The following is a 10,621-nucleotide window of genomic DNA, read 5'->3' as shown; positions in this document are numbered from 1 at the left end:
CCTTAGCTCTTGCATGTTTCTCTGCAGCTCCATCAGCATGGTTATGACCTTTATTTTGAATTCTTTTTCAGGAAGATTGGTTAGGTCTATCTCCTTCTCAGGGGTTGACTCTGATTTTGGTCTGTATCAAATTCTTCTGCCTTTTCACGGCAATGGAAGTAGTTGTGCAGAGCTGGTGCATGTGTCGGCTGGGAGAACGTCCCTTCTTCCTGGTTTGTGGCCTTCCTCTCCTGGGAGAAAGGAGAACAGTGACCTCTACTGTCTTGTGCTGGGCAGCTGTGTGCAGACGGGGCCTCTGATTCTTGCCTGGCTGCTGTGGAGTTAAGCTCTGTGGTTGCTCTGGGCGTGGCTGTCCTCAGTCTGCTGCTCCAATATGGTGGAGCCTCGACGGAGGGGAAACAGGCAGGAGTCTGTTTATGGCTGTGAGGGGCCTCTGAGCTGTGCTGCCACCTAGGGGCTTAGGTCGCCTGGAGTTCCCTGGGATTCCCAGCTGCTCGGCTTAGTGTCCCAGGATGCTTCACTCCACATACTGAAAGTTTCAGTGATGTTGAGATGGGAGAAATTATCATGGGGAACATTGAGCTTACTTGTTACACTCGTCCAACTCCAGTACTAAAGCATTGCCGTTCCCATTATTAAAGAAAAGAGACTTGATGGCTCGTGCCCTAATAGGCTCTGGAAAAACAGCAGCATTTCTCTTGGCCATCTTAAGTCAGATTTATGGAGATGGTCCAGGCGAGGCTTTGGAGGCTGTGAAGGAAAATGGAAGGTATGGACACCATAAACAATACCCAGTTTCCTTGGTTTTAGCTCCTATAAGAGAATTGGCTGTACAGCTTTATGAGGAAGCCAGAAAATTTTCACACTGGTCTAGAGTTCCACCTTGTGTGGTTTATAGTGGTGCTGATATTGGTCAGCAGATTTGAGATTTAGAATGTGGGTGTCACTTGTTAGTTGCCACTCCAGGGCATCTAGTGGATATGATGGAAAGAGGAAAAATTGCATTAGACTTCTGCAAATACTTAGTATAGGAAGAAGCTGATAGGATGCTGGCTATGGGATTTGAACCTCAGATACGTCATATAGTTGAACAAGGCAGTATGCCACAAAAGGGTATTTGCCACACCATGATGTTCAGTGCTACCTTTCATAAAGGAATACAGTTTCTTGCTCGTGATTCCTTGGATGATTATATCTTCCTGACGGTAGGCAGAGTTGGCTCTACCTCTGAAAACATCACGCAGGAAGTAGTTTGGGTGGAATAGTCAGACAAATGGTCATTTTTGCTTGACCTCTTAAATGCAGCAGGGAAGGATTCACTGACTTTAGTGTTTGTGGAGACCAAATGGGTGCCGATTCTCTCGAGGATCTCTTATACCGTGAAGGATATGCTTGTACCAGTATTCACGGAGATCGATCACAGAGGGAGAGGAGCCCCTTCACCAGTTCCGCTCAGGAAAAAGCCCAATTCTAGTGGCTACAGTTGTGGCAGCAAGAGGATTAGACATTTCAAATGTGAAACATGTAATCAATTTTGATTTGCCAAGTGATACTGAAGAATGTACATCAGATTGGTCGTACAGGACGTGTAGGAAACCTTGGCCTTGCTGTCTCATTCTTTAATGAAAGAAATACAAATATCACGAAGGATTTGTTGGATCTTCTTGTTGGGAAACATGGCTCATGAACACGACCATAAGGGTAGCAGTCGTGAACATTCTAAGAGTAGATTCCGTGGAGGATTTGGTGCCAGAGACTATCGACAAAGTAGTGATTCCACCAGTTCTGGCTTTAGTACGTTCTAAGAGTAGATTCCATGGAGGATTTGGTGCCAGAGACTATCGACAGATTAGTGGTTCCACCAGTTCTGGCTTTAGTAGTAGTCATGCAACCAGCAGCCGCAGTGGTGGAGGTGGTCACAGCAGCAGCAGAGGATTTGGTGGAGGTGGTTATGGAGGCGTCTACACTAGTGATGGATATGGAGGAAATTACAGCTTACAGGGGGTCAACTGGTGGGACAGTTGAATCTGCTTTACAACAAAGTCATCCTTTTAAACAACCTCATGGAAACCACACGTAACTTAGCCAGACTATATTGTGTAGCTTTAAGAACTTCAGTACATTACCAACTGTGATTGTCCTGAAAATTTAAGGGAGCTGAAAGAGAAAAGAAGAAAACAGTAGTCAACAGTCTATTAATAAATCGACTTAAAGATTTAATTGATGTAGTTTGGATTAAACCCCCTCCTGCTTATTCCCACCCCAAACTGCATTTATAATTTTGTGATTAAGGATCATTTGTTAATTGTGACTTTAACTTAAGACAACTTACTGTTTTCATGTCCTGTTGGCTCACTAATGTTCAAAATATCAATCGTTCAAATAGTTACTGAAGTTGGGCTAAAAAAAAAATCCATTTCTTAGTGTATTGGGCCAAGATAGTCCCAGTGTCTGCCTCCGTCCTTCATTGCGATGGCTCTCCATTCCCTACTTGATAAGGTGAGGGTATTTACCTGACCTCACTCCTTTGACCTCCCCCCTTCGCTGTCTCTGTCTCTGTCCACTATATAAAGGTTGATGAGATTCTTACTGTGTGTGGTCACAGACTGTCTCCACATTACCCCCAAGTTGAAAGCCAGCATGCAACATAAGGCATCTCTGTGGCTGCTGATCACAGGGCCACCTGGCTCCACTGTCATGGTCTCAGGGCACTTTTTTCAGCGTAGCAAGTTTGAGTTTTTCCCAACTCTCAATGGCGCTGTCTGTCCCATCATGTGTTCTCCTTTTCCCAAGAGGCCTCACTAAGTGGGAATCAAGTTTTCAGGGGGAACCCTGAAAGGAAGGGGCCAGCAACGGGGGGATGGCAGAGCTCAGGCAGAGGCCTAGGTGAGACCCCGAGAAAGGGTGCTGTCCAGAACCTGGGGCCCAAGTGAGGTTGGAAATAATGTACCGCTTTGCTCCAGCAGCTCCCTCTGTGCCAGGGGCTACATATGGAAAGCCCACCCAAGGGGCAGTGCATCCCAAGGAGAAAGAGAAGGGTTCAAGAGCCTGGCTAGGGATGGAAGGCAGGGAGGGTGATGCGTTGGTCTGGGCAGCTGTGAGGGAGTGGACTGCAGGTGTGCGGCAGCTGATGTGGCTCAGCGGATGAAACTGGCGGGACCAGCAGGTGGCAGGTGAGGCCCTAGAGTGGTACACGAGCTGCCAGCTCAGGATTTCAGTCACAGTTCCAATGATGCGGCCTTGTAAGTGACAGGCACTTAGAGGTTTAGAGGATGTTAGTCAACTAAGGATGTCAAGGGCCATAATGCAGCCAGGGCTGAACAGGCCCAGGGGAGACAGTCATTAGAGGGTGTCCATGTGGATGGCGAAGTGAGGGGTGAGGAAGTCCCTGAGCTGCTGCTTCATGTGCCCTTCATTCCCAGGGAGGGGGAAGGAGGAGCTCAGGAGAATGGGGACTGATGGGGAGAGGCCTTTTCCTGGCAGGAGATGGTGTCTACCGAAAGGGAATGGATTTCATTTTGGAGAAGCTCAACCATGGAGACTGGGTGCACATCGTCCCAGAAGGTCAGTGGGGCCGGCAGGGTCACAACCCACCCCACCCCTACCAAGTATATGGGTGGAACTGGTCCCCCCCTCCACCTCCCCCCGGCAGCCCCCAAGCTTCTCCTGTGTTCCCCCTCTCAACAGGGAAAGTGAACATGAGTTCTGAGTTCCTGCGCTTCAAATGGGGTAGGGGCTGCTGGCCTTCTCTGGCCGGGTTGGACTGTGGCAGATGGGGGCATGTGGGTGTGCTGGTAGCAGCAGGAAGAAGACTGGTGCTGAGATGAGGGATTGTCATGCAGAGGGACCGGACCAGCGAGCTGGTTTTAAGTGGGGGAAGGGCAGGGGTGGCCTGGCTGTAGGCTGGCACTTAAGCTCTGCTCATGCCAACATTTCTGCCTCTCTGTGGGGCAGGAATTGGACGCCTGATTGCAGAGTGTCATCTCAACCCCATCATTCTGCCGCTGTGGCATGTTGGTGAGCCTCCCTCTCAGGCCAAGGCTGTGGCCTGGGCACGGTGGCGGGGAGAGGGGTTTCTCCAGATGGTGTTGGCAGGGAGTTCCACTGGGTGGCAGGGAGAGGATGTCTGGGTTAGGGGCTTACCTTCCCTGGGCTCAGGCTGCACTGCTCCACGCCCTGCCTCATGCTTCTCGGTCTTCTCTTCTGTCCAAAGTTTTGCAGGAATGAACATGTCCTTCCTAATAGCCCACCCTACTTCCCCCGTTTTGGACAGGTGGGTAGGGGCTGCTGACCTTTGTGTCTGTCTGTCTGTCTGTCTGTCTGCCATCTACCCCATGTTCCCTGCCCAGCACTACTGAGGCCGGACTCAGGAGGAGCTGAGCTTGAGGCCACAGCTGGGGGACTGGGTGGAGCAGAGAGAGGGCCTAACTGGCACCAAGGCCGATAGAAGGAGAGCAAAGGAAATCAGGAAGTGCTGGGCCTGGGGCAGGGACAGAAGGGGACATCAAGGGCATGGACCCCATGCCTGGAATGGCACATGGAGCCCAAATGCCTTGTTGTAAAGAGAGAGTGGCTCTGAGGGAGCATGCAACAAGTCAAGGGCAAGACTCAGGCCTCTGGCTCCCCGGGGTGGTTGGGCTGGGATTGTGGGCACGCCCCCTGTTTGTGTAACCTGCCTCTGGCTGCACTCCCCTCAGAAAATCACCGTGCTGATTGGGAAGCCCTTCAGTGCCCTGCCCACGCTCGAGCAGCTCCGGGCAGAGAACAAGCCAGCTGTGAGTCCTGCCCCAGCCCTCCTGCTGTCCCCTCCTACCGGTGCCCTCTTCTCCCAGGGCCCCTGGGCCCAGCTCCCCACGGCTGCACACCAGCCCCAGTCCTTCCCCTCAGGTGGAGATGCGCAAAGTCCTGACTGACTTCATTCAGGAGGAATCCCAGCGCCTGAAGACCCAGGCTGAGCAGGCCCGCTCACACCTCAGGAGCCCCTCCCCAGCCCGCTCAGGACTCAGGCGCCCCACCCCCGCCACAGCCGCCTCATGCCTCAGGAGCCACGCCCCTGCCAATCCCATCCCACTCACCCCTCAGGAGCCCGGTCCTGCCCAGCTCACGACTCAGAATCCAAGCCCCCAGACCACGCATGTTTCAAGAGCCCCGACCCCATCGGCAGGGGGAGGCCTCAGGAGCCCTGCCCCCACCAACACCGGCCCCCTCATGCCTCAAGAGCCCCGCCCAGCCCTGGCCCCCTCATACCTCAGGAGACCTGCCCCCGCCTGACCCTGCCCATTCCTGCCTCAGGAGGCATGTGCCCTGCACAGCACACCCACCCCTAAGGAGCCCGCCCGCTCATTACTCAGGACCCCCTCCCCCTGCCCGGTCACGTCTCAGGAGCCCCGCCCCCTCCACAGCCCACCCATCCCTAAGGAGCGCCACCCCAAAAATCAGCCCCCTCACGCCTCAGAGCCCTGCCCCACCCCCTCTCGCCCCAGGAGTCCCGCCCCCCCCTCATTCCCCAGGAGCGGCGTCTCTCCACCGCTCACGCCTCAGGAGCCCTGCCCCCGCCCCCGGCCCACTCACATCTCAGGAGCCCTGTGCCCCCGCTGTAGCCTACTCACGCCTCAGGAGTTCCGCCCCCACCAACCCCCGTCAGCTCATGCCTCAGAGCCCTGCCCCGCCCACTCATGCCTTAGGAGTCCCGCCCCTGCCCCGCCCACTCATTCCTCAGGAGCCCCACCCCCAACGAGGCCCACTCACACCTCAGTAGCCCCGTCTCTGCTGCTCACGCCGCAGAAGTCCCTCCTCCGCCTACCCGGGCCCACTCACTCCTTAGGACCCCCGTCTCTGCACCACTCATGCCGCAGGGGCCCCGCCTTCACCGACCCCGGCCCACTCACCTCAGGAGCCCCACCCACCCCCACCCACTCACGCCTCAGGAGCCCTTCCCCTACCACAGCGGGCTCCTGCCTCTGGAGCCCCCTCCCCCAGCCTGCTCACGTCTCAGGAGCAGGACCACCTTGCAGCCCACGCCTCAGGAGCCCTGCCCCCACTCACGCCTCAGGAGGCCCGCCCCTGCCTTGGCCCGCTCATGCCACAGAAGCCCCATCCCTGCTGGAGTCTGCTTACTCAGGAGCCCTGCCCCCACTGCAGCCCGCTCAGGCATCAGGAGCCCCCGCTGAGGACGCTCACGCCACAGGAGCCCCGCCCCCACCAACTCCGGCCCGCTCAAGTCTCGGGAGCCCTTTGCACCGCCCACTCACGCCTCAGGAGACCCTCCGCTCACATCTCAGCAGCCCTGCCCCTGCCAACCCTGGCTGCTCACACATCAGGAGCCCCCTCCCTGGCCACTGACGTCTCAGGAACCATGCCCCCACGACGCCTGCTCACATCTCAGGAGCCTCCCCCAGCCCCACCCCCACTCAAGCCTCAGGACCCTCACCCCTGGCCAGCTTACATCTCAGGAGCCCTGCCCCCACCACAGCCCACTCACGCCTCTGGAGACCCCTCCCCCAGACCGCTCACGTCTCAGGAGCCCTATCACCTCACCGCCCATGCCTCAGGAGCCCCGCCAGCACTGGAGCCTGCTTACTCATGAGACCCGCCCCCGTCGCAGCCCGCTCACGCATCAGGAGCCCCACCCCTGCCAACCCCGGCCAGCTCCCGCATCAGGATCCCCGCCCCCAGCCAGCTCACATCTGAGGAGCCCTGCCCCCACCAACCCCGGCATGCTCACGCCTCAGAGGCCCTGCCCCCACCACAGCCCGCTCATACCCCTGGAGCCCCCTCCCCCAGCCCGCTCACGTCTCAGAAGAACGACCACCTCGCAGCTCACGCCTCAGGAGCCCGGTCCCCACTCACGCCTCAGGAGGCCCGTCCCTGACTTTGCCAGCTCAAGCCACAGAAGCCCCGCTCCTGCTGGAGCCCGCTTACTCAGGAGCCCCGCCCCCACCCGCTCAATCCTCAGGAGCCCCGCTCCTGGCCCGCTCGTGTCTCAGGAGTTCCCTCCGCCCCGCCCACTCACACCTCAGGAGCCCCACCACCTTGCCTCTCACGCCTCAGGAGCCCTGGCCCCGCTGCGGCCTGCTGACCCCTCAGGAGCACCCCACCCCCGGCCTGCTCACGTCTCAGGAGCCCTGCCCCCACCGTGGCCCGCTCATGCCTCAGGATCCCCACTGCCACCAACCCAAGCCTGCTCACGCCTCAGGAGCCCTGCCCCCGGCCAGCTCACGTCTCAGGAGACCCCCCCCACCTCCCCCACGCCTCAGGACCCTCGCTCCCGGCCCAGTCACATCTCAGGAGCCCAGCCCCCACCAACCCCAGACCGCTCCCGCATCAGGAGCCCTGCCCCCACCAACCGCGGCCTGCTCAGCCTCAGGAGCCCCCCCCCACCCCCACTTACTCCTCAGGAGCCCCACCATCTCCCTCCTCACGGCTCAGGAGAACCCCCCCAACCCCCCACTGCAGCCTGCTGACCCCTCAGGAGCACCCCCGCCCCGAGACTCCTGAGGAGCCCCGGCCACAGCCCGCTCATGCCCCAGCAGCCCCACCGCGGGCCCGCTCACCGCCCAGTAGTCCCACCCCCATCAACCCCTGCAGGCTCACGCATCAGCAGCCCTGCCCCCCGGCTAGCTCACATCTCAGGAGCTCCGCCCCCCGCCAACCTGGCCCGCTCATGCCTCAGGGTCCCTGTCCCCGCTGCGGCCTGATGATCCCTCAGGAGCCCCACCCCCGGCCAGCTCACGCCTCAGGAGCCCCACCACCTTGCCCCTCATGCCTCAGGAGCCCCCCCCACCCCCCCGGCCTGCTGACCCCTCAGGAGCCCCGCTACCTCAGGAGCCCCCGCCCCCAGCCCGCTCACATCTCAGGAGCCCTGCACCCACCATGGCCTGCTCAAACCTCAGGAGCCTAGCATCGCTCCTGGCCCACCCATGCCTGAGGAGCACCACCACCTGGCAGCTCACACCTCAGGAGGCTCGCCCCTGCTGTGGCCCACTCACGCCATAAGAGCCCCGCCCCCGCTGAAGCCCACTTACTCATGAGAACTGCCCCGCCACAGCACGCTCACGCATTAGGAGGCACACCCCCGGCCCACTCACATCTCAGGAGCCCTGCCCCCACTGCAGCCTACTCACGCATCAGGAGGCCCTCACCCCTGGCCCACTCACGCCTCAGGAGCCCTGCCTCCGCCAATCCCAGGCCGCTCATGCCTCAGGAGCCCCGCCCCCTGCCCACTAAAGCCTCAGAAGGCCAGCCCCCACCAACCCCGGCTGCTCACGCCTCAGGAGCCCTGCCTCGGCTGCAGCCTGCTGACCCCTCAGGAGCCCCCACCCCTCACCCCCACTCACGCCTCAGGAGCCCTGCCCCCCCCCCCCCCCCCCCCCCGCCAGGTCACATCTCAGGAGCCCTGCCCCCACCACCGCACGCTCATGCCTCAGGAGCCGCCCTCCCACCCACCCACTCACGCCTCAGGAGCCCTGTCCTCAGCCTACTCATGCCTGAGGAGCCCTACCCCACCCCTCACCCCCCCTTACACCTCAGGAGCCTTGCCCCCCGGCCGCTCATGTCTCAGGACCCCTGTCCCACCCCCCACCCCCGCCGCGGCCTGCTGGCCCCTCAGGAACCCCCCCACACCGCCTCAGGAGCCCCACCACCTTGCTGGTCACGCCTCAGGAGCCCCCGCTCCTGGCCCGCTCACGTCTCAGGAAGCCTGACCCCACCGTGGCCTGCTCACGCCTCAGGAGCACCACCACCTCGCAGCTCACACCTCCGGAGCCCTGCCCCTGCTGGAGCCTGCTTACTCATGAGACCTGGCCCTCCGCAGCCTGCTCACGCCTCAGGAGCCCCACCACCTTGCTGCTCACGCCTCAGGATTCCTTCCCCCTCCCTGGCCTGCTGACGCCTCAGGAGCCTTGTCCTCACCCTGCCCCACTCACGCCTCATGAACCCCGACCCCGTGCACACCTTACCTGCACAGTGCTGCCCACCCCCCCCCACCCCCTGGTCCTGCCAAGGATCCCTCTGTCTGCCCCCGCCACCCACACCCCACCACCAGGCTCCCCCACACCCCGATCCCCAGCCCTCTGTCTCTCCGGCCTTCCCTCCGTCCCTCCCGCCGGCACTGCTACCTCGGCGCCATTCACCCGATGCCCTCCGCTCAGCCAGGAGCCAGCCACTCAACTGCAAGGGAACTCCGCTGATTGGCTGGCACAGTGCGCATGCGGGAGGCGCGGCCTTGGCTAGGCCACGCCCCTGGAGTTACTACCCCGCCGGGGCTGAGGCTGGGGGCCCGGGGCAGGGCTTTTGTGGTTCCTCTGTTCAGAGACGTCTCACAGGTGGTCTTTCTAGAAAATCACAGAAGGAATCGGGAGTGTGGAGCAGGCGCTTCAGCCTCCACCTTCCTGATGAAGGAGAGTCTACCAACTCCAGTCAGTCCCCTCCTGGGGTCCTTCCCGCCTGCCCCTGCCCCTCGCAGAGGTACAGCCATCCCCCTGATTGTTCTCTGTAAACCACCTCCCTCCGTTTTCCAGGTGTTTCCAGAGACCCATGTGTGCATCCCTAAACAGGGCTGACTACTGCTGTCTCGCCTGGCATTACAGTAAACTGGGTCACGTTCTGTGCAGTTTTCTGCCACTTCCTTTTTTCCAGTCAACATTGTATTGCTAGCAGGACCTTCATGATCCCATGTAGCCACAGTGCTTCTGCCGTCCCTGCTGTAGCACGTGCCACTGTGGAACCACTCCTACATTCACTCACCCATTTTCTTGTCTGTGGACATCTGGACACCTCCCGCTTCAGAGGCCTTGACCAAAGCAGGGATGCTACAGATATGCTGATGTCTGGCACACGTGCATATATGCTTTGCAGCGTCTAAAGTAGTCAAGGAGTTTTAAGGAGTTTAAAGGACTTTAGGCCTCTATTGCTAGGTCACAGGCTACGTGAGTATTGGGTTCAGCCATGTGGTTTCCAGCTTAAGACTCCACCAGCAGCTTGAGCTCTGATTGTTCCACACACTCACCACTAGTTGGGATAATCAGATTTCTTAACATTGCCATTTTAGTGGGTGTAAAATCACACGGGGGTGGGGGGAGGGTCCCCTTTTGCATTTCTCCGAAGGCTAATGGGATTGAGCTCCTTCTTACGCTGATCGGCCATTGCAGTGTCCCTCTGCATGACGTACCTATGTGGGTGACATGACCACTTTGCAGTTGGGCAGGGCGAACTTCCTCACAGCTTTGTGGAAGCATTTCATATATTCCAGATATCAGTCTTTATGACAGCATTCTCCTTTGCCTTTTTTTTTCACTTGTCTTTCTTTTTTTCTTTCCTTTTTTATTAAAGTATCATTGATATACAATCTTATGGTGGTTTCACATACACAACACAGTGGTTCAACATTCACCCATGTTATCAAGTCCTCACCCCTTCCATTGCGGTCACTGTCTATCAACTAGCAAGATGTTACAGAGTCACTAATTGTGTTCTCCATGCTGTACTGCCATCCCCATGACCTACCTACATTGTGACTGGAAACTGTAGTGTCCCTTAATGCCCTTCTCCCTCCCCACGAACCCTCCCTAACCTCTCCCCTTTGGTAACCACTAGTCCCTTCTAAGTGTCTGTGAGTCTACTG

The 10,621-nt window shown here is 58.7% G+C and overlaps 1 pseudogene; it reads left to right on the top strand.

Moving 5' to 3' along the window:
* The first annotated feature begins 552 nt into the window (after positions 1-552).
* On the top strand, positions 553-2,296 carry LOC118973657 (ATP-dependent RNA helicase DDX3X-like; annotated as a pseudogene).
* Positions 2,297-10,621: the final 8,325 nt, after the last annotated feature.

This window comes from Manis javanica, chromosome X (assembly GCF_040802235.1).
Source record: "Manis javanica isolate MJ-LG chromosome X, MJ_LKY, whole genome shotgun sequence".
NCBI lineage: Eukaryota > Metazoa > Chordata > Mammalia > Pholidota > Manidae > Manis > Manis javanica.
This window is presented reverse-complemented; position numbering and strand designations above follow the sequence as displayed.